We start from the raw sequence: 7112 nt of genomic DNA on the forward strand, positions 1-7112 counted from the left end.
CCAACATTTAAATACATTAAATGTAAAGCTTGAAGGGAAAAAAAAAACAACTATTGTCATGATAGATCACATTTGCGCTTTTGAGGCTAATATGAGAGTTTTCATGAACAATATTATCACAAGAAACTACAAGTATTTTCCAAACTTAAAAAAATATATTCACGAGATATCAGACGTAGAAAAAATTACTGAGGTATCTATTTCCGTGATTGATTCTTCGATTAAGGAATTTTCAGCGAGATTTTCTCAATTCAAACAAATGTCAGAAACATTCAAGTTTGTAATGCACTCTGACGTGACGTCATTTCAAAAACCGAACCTGTCCCAATTCGATTGGTTGGAAATTGAAGAATTTGAAATGCAGCTCATTGCTTTCCAATCTAGTACAATATGGAAAGAAAAATTCATTGAAACAAGGAAAGAGTGTGAGTTAATTGAAAGTTTAAGATTAACAAGTAATTTAAATAAAAATGCTGATAACAAAATTCTGGAAACATGGAATGCTTTACCAGACACAGCTATTTGAAGAAGTTGGCTCCTGCTGTCTTAACAATGTTTTCATCTACCTACCTTAATCTTAACAATGTTTTTAAAGTAAAAATAGTGACTTGGTTTAAACAGAGTTGCGTTGCTAGTGATGAGGTACGTAAAGCGACTGCTGCGGCTATGGAGTCTCCTGCTAGGGTAAAATTAATACAAAGCATGGATACTCGTTGGAAAAGTACATATAATAAAGATATATGTTACAAAGATTTCTAGAACTCCGCAGTGTCATAAATGATCTTCTGTATCTAGTGTATCGTTTGTCATCGTGGTGTTGCGACCCCCTAAAAGGAGGTACAAAAGAAATTTCGGGTGATAAATACTGCACAAGTAGAAAAATTATTCCCTTAGTTCGTTGCATGCTCTCTAAAATAACTTAAGCTAATAACAGCTTCCGCAGCGAAGGAAGTGCAAAAACTTGCTATTAATGAAATAAATAAAAGAATGGGTTCTTTAGAACATGTGAGTGGTCTTGCAATCGCAAGTATTCTAGATCCACAGTTCAAAATAATAAATAATACATTTCAATGGTGCAATAGCTTGTTCGAATGCTGTTTCGAAAATTAAAGATATAATGAAGAAGTAATTGCCAAGGAATGAAGAATCTGAGTCAGATTCTGATAAATCTAAAAAAAATAAAGACGTTTACTTAGCAACGCTTAAGTCTGATTTTGATGTATTAGTTTTCACTGAAACGTGGGTCAATAGCGGAATATCGGACAACGAGTTGTTCGATGCGCGATATAATATATTTCGCAGAGATCGTGAATCATGCGATTCTAAGAAAAAGGAGGGCGGAGGAGTTTTGATAGCAGTCTTAAAAAATTATAAATCTTACAGGGTTAATTCTTGGGAAACTAATTGTGAAGATATTTGGGTTAATATAGTACTGGAGTCGGAAACTATTTCACTATGTGCAGTATATATCCCATCACCACTACAATACGACATTCTTTAACGTTTCACAATAAATGTTGAGAGAATAACAAATAACAAGCAATCACGAACCCTAGTATTAGGGGATTTCAATATTCCGTCCATAGAATGGAGTCAAGACCTTAACAATAATAAAATGTTTCCATGCAATAGTGGTCCAGTTATATCTCTAATTAAGGATTTTATGGGGTTAACGTCTCTTTCGCAATATAACTCTGTAACTAATGCATACGGGAAGATATTAGATCTTATTTTCAGTTCGAATAAAAAGGTTGAAGTAACAGAAAGCAACTTCTCAGCATGCTCGGTTGACAAGTTTCATCCTCCTCTACAGATTAAGCTTGAACTAGAATATAAACCATCGACGCTGGAGGTGAATACTAATGTTAGGTATAACTTTAGAAAGGGTGATTATGAAAAAATTAATGAACTCCTTGCCGGCATTGACTGGGAAACATTATTTATTAATTGCGACAACGTAGATAAAATGACCGAAATATTTTATTCACACTTGGGCAACTTAGTCCAGCAATGTATTCCAAAAGGGCAACTGAAGAATAATAGTAATTATCCTGTATGGTACACGAGTAATTTAAAGAAAAGATTAAGAGAGAAGAATAAGTACAGATTGCTGTTTAAGAAATATCACAATCCCATGGATAAAATTGAATACGAAATACTAAGAGACAGATGTGACATTTTAATTGACACTGATTATAGAAATTATTTAAATGAGATAGAAGACAATATTAAATTAAACACTAAACACTTTTACTCGTACGTCAAAAATCTGCGAGGTAACAGATGTGAGTACCCGGCATTGATAACAATGAATGGTTGCTCTTTCACAAATGGGTCTGATATATGTAACCAATTTGCAAAATATTTTTTCTAATATTTACGCTACGAACGATTTAAAAACCACTTCATCATCCCCCATTACAAAATCAATGTTTAACACACATTTGAACAATACGCACATCCTTGAGAGTGACATTGTAAAAGAGCTGAAGTCTCGATATTGCTAAAGGAACTGGTCCTGATGACATACCTCCATTATTAATTAAAAGATGTGCTGTTCCTTTAGCAAAGCCTTTATATGTAATTTTTAACAAATCGCTATTTCTTGGTGAATTCCCCTCCTTGTGGAAAAAGGCAAGAGTGGTACCCATTTTTAAAAGTGGTGATAAAAATGACATAAAGAATTACAGACCAATCTGTTTACTATCTGTCTTCTCAAAAGTTTTTGAATCATTTATTAGCCCTCTACTTACGTGGCACATGAAGTCTACAATGATAGATAATCAACACGGCTTTACTAAAAAAAGGTCTACTATGTCTAATTTAGCAATTTTTGTTGACGATATATCAAAGGCTATGGACAACTCGGAGAGAATAGATTGCATTTACACGGACCTGGAAAAGGCCTTTGATTTAGTGGACCATCATATTTTACTTCAAAAACTTAGCGACTATGGCATCGATAATTATCTTTTAAAGTGGTTGGAATCATATTTAACAGGGCGTACTTTGAACGTTGTCGTTGGAGGTTACCAATCAGATGCATTTACTGCGACCTCGGGTGTACCTCAGGGTTCTATTCTTGGTCCTATTTTATTTGGAATTTTCGTCAATGATATAGCTAAGTGTTTTAAGCATTGTGAGTTTCAATTATATGCCGATGACCTCAAACTCTATAAGACGATAAACGATATTAAAGACGCAAGGAATATGCAGATGGATGTCGATAGGCTTGGATTATGGTGTGACCAGAATAAATTAAAATTAAACCATTTAAAATGCTACGCTATTACCTTTAGCAGAAAGGAATCAAATTTCATATTTGATTATAATATTAAAGAAAACGTTCTGAAGAGGTTACATCAAATATCCGACCTTGGAGTTACACTGGACCATAAACTGACCTTTATTCCGCATATTGATAACATTATTACAAACGCATTCAAAGTATTAGGTTTTATTATAAGAATCACAAAGGAATTTAAAAAATCTTCAACCAAAATTGCACTCTTTAACTCATTGATACGCAGTAAACTGGAATATTGTTCTGTTGTATGGAATCCGCAATATCAAACACATAGAGACAGAATCGAGAGAGTACAGAAGAAGTTCTTACGTCACCTGGCCTACAAAGATAAAGTCTTAAGACAGAATGACAGTTACGAGGATTTGTTAAATCTTTACCATACGCCTTCCCTGTGTAACCGTAGAAAATTAATAGATTTATGTTTTCTTCACAGAATTGTGAAGGGTGATCTTGATAGTGCAAAATTTGTTAGAGAGAGTTGGATTGGCGATACCAAAATATAACTCAAGGAGCCACATAAGGAATAAACATACTTTCAGGGAAAGGTTTGCTAGGACTAACATCGGCCGTAATGCTCCCATCAACAGAATGACTCTAACTTATAATAACGTATTTAAAGGAGCTGGGTTAGATATTTTCAAGCATTCTCTGTTACCTTTCAAAAGACTAGCAAAGGGCTATCTGACTACTTGAGGTTAGTCTCGGTAATTCTACGAAGTAAGGTCTCTGTGGAATATACTGCGCAAGAATGTCTACGTTTTTGGGCTTAGTATTATCATAATTTTTTACTACTACTCTATTATCAGCCCAGTATTATTATTGCGTTTTGATTATGATTTGTGATCACACTTTTTCTTTTTTTGGTTCTCGTTACTTTTTCCTTAAGTCAGTGCTTGTAATTGTTTTACTTTATTTGTACCTCATTTTTTACCAGTTGTTACTTTCAACTGTTTTAAATTTGCTATTGTTTAAGATCATTATTAGATTATTATTATTTTTTTTTTTGTTCGTGAGTGAACATGCAAAGAATGTTATTTTATTACATATCATGTACATGCGAATGTCGAGTTAGCCTATAAGTGGGGTGTACAATTAATGCATGTAACAAATTAAATTATTTAGTATTAATTAGGACTAAGAACTAAAATTGTATACAACGTTGGCTTCCTATTTAAATAAATAAATAATAAATAAATCCGATAAAAATGAATAGGCCTTTAAATATCCGATAAAAATGAAGAGGCCATCGTAACTAGAAAATTAACAAATCTGAAGATGTTTTGTATGACCAGCTTTTAGTTTATCTCATTACTCCTGTTGGAAGACTGAACAAAAATCACTTAGAAATCTGTAAGGATTATAAAATACAATTCCCGAAGCTGTACAAAATAGCTTTCAAGGTTATGACTATAGCTAGCACGTCAGTCAGTACCTTCAGAAAGACTTTTTTCACAGGCAGGGCTAAGTAGTTTTGACTGAACAAAGGAACCGATTGAAGGGGGACGAGATTAAGTAAACTTTAGTTTTTACATAGCATTGACAAAAAATATTGGATAATGTAAGAAAAATGTGTTGGCTGTGTGATTTTGAACTGAATAAGTGCATTTCCCGCTTTTATTAATACATATTTTTGTTTTAATTAAGGCCTAACCTTTTTTTTGATGACGCAGGGAAACTCTTTTTACGAGCCGTCTCACCGGCCTTGGTGGGGACTCTTTCCCACCAACTCTTTGATAAGGTCGAGGCTTTTCTCGGCCTCGACCATTATCGCCTCCGCCCCCATTGCTTCCAGGTCCAAAGGGACCTCCTTCCCCTTCCCCTTCGCCTTCCCATCCCCGTTACTCTCTTTTCGGAGCCTCTTTTCGAGGCAGGAGTCGAAGGCAGCCTCCGACTCCTCCTCCTCCCTTTCCCTTAAAAATTTGCGGGCTCTCGCCAGCGTACGGCCGCGGCCCCGTCTTCCCGACACTACCGGACCCCGAAACATCCCACCCCCGCTCTCGGTGTCGGAACCAGATACGTCCGAGAACAGCCATTTGGCTCCTAATACCGATTCCGGGCACGATGACATCGAGTCATCCGCACACACACTCTCATTCATCTCCTTACCCGGTAATTCCCCTCGGGAAGCCCCCTCCCACCATCATACTCTCTCTCACTCATCATCTAATACTCAACCACACTCAAAACAACTCCTAACAACCACGAAAGCAAACGAAAAGCAGCGAAATAGCAGAAGAAACGAATGTAATTAAGGCCTAACCTAACCTAAAACACGTCATGGCGAAAACAGCCAATGTTTAAGCAACATTAATGCATTTCTCAACACTACATATTACCATTGATGTGACCGATGGATGCATTACATCGAAAAAATATTTTAAATTTTATATTTAAAAATATCCATCCCTACTGTAAATACTCTAAAAGTAAACATTCATAAAACATGGTAAGAGAAGCAAGTGTGACAATGAGTGACAATGAGTCATTTGCCGATTGTGGCAACAAGTGTTCCTTTGTAACATCCTTTTTGAATTACAGCTACAACTCAAAGCAGTAACTGGTGGCACGGAAGCAAACGGTCAGAGTTTTTATTTTCAAGTTCCAACTTAAAGACATTATATATTGGAATTAAACATTTTTTGTGTTTTTTCACATCAACATGTAGATCTTCAACGATGAACAAGAATAGCATAGGTAAGGCATAAAACTGTACATACATACATACCAACCAATCAGTGTTTGGTAAATAAGAAATATTGATAACATTTCAATATAGGATAAACCTGATATATATCAATATATCAATGTTTAAATAAAATGCTTCCCTATTTGATATTGTTAAAGACCCAACTAGAACTCGGATCGCCTCGGATCACATCGGATTTCTCTCTCAAGGACCAAACTTTAATGAGACGAAACCTCTCAACATTCCATGGATTCACCGTGCGGGTGCGGGGTCCATCGCAACTAGCTCAAGATTTTTGGCATAATTTCAGAAATTAATATAATTCACAGTTTTTTGTTTGCATTTTAGTATTTAGAACTTGTTTTGTAACTTAAAAAATAGGTTTACATATTTTATTTATTACCACTTAAATATTTATTATTATCTGTGGTTTGTTAGATCTTTTCCACAGTTTTGGGACCCCACCTGAAATTTTTCTTTTGGGTACTAAAACCAAATTGAAAATTATATCATGAAACATAGCTTAGTATAAGTCTGTATGATTAACAAAAACTTTATTTGCTTTAACCAAAAATATTTGTTTAAATTTTAAGTCTTCCTTATAATGCATAGCATGGACGCCTTTGTCATGAAAGGATGTTATTCCTAAATGCAATGAGTGCAGTGGTTTGCCTTCCCTTCATGTATATTAATAAAACAAGTCCAAATAATTAAAATGACTGAATAAAACTAAAACTAAGCAAAGACCAATTCAGTAAGCATACCTTACTTACTTACATTACTTACATGAAAGCTGACGAGCATGTCTTTTTCATTAAATTAAAATGTGGCTTAACGCATAATTTTGTTGTTTTTGTTGACATTGACATTTGACAATTTACATTCATCTTTCATTTAGATAAAACACAAACAAAATTTATGTTCACATCATTCTAGAAAAATCATAGTTTTACAATAACTTTAATTTCTACTATTAAAATAATAGTGATTTTATAACTTAGATTTTTAATATTCTAGAATAATTTAAGATTAAGATTTTAAAAAAAAAAAACAATATTATTTTGCTCAAAGAAAATAAACGCTTTATGTTTATGTAGAAAGGACTTGAGATGTAATAGG

The sequence above is a fragment of the Danaus plexippus genome, chromosome 27, assembly GCF_018135715.1.
Source record: "Danaus plexippus chromosome 27, MEX_DaPlex, whole genome shotgun sequence".
Lineage (NCBI taxonomy): Eukaryota > Metazoa > Arthropoda > Insecta > Lepidoptera > Nymphalidae > Danaus > Danaus plexippus.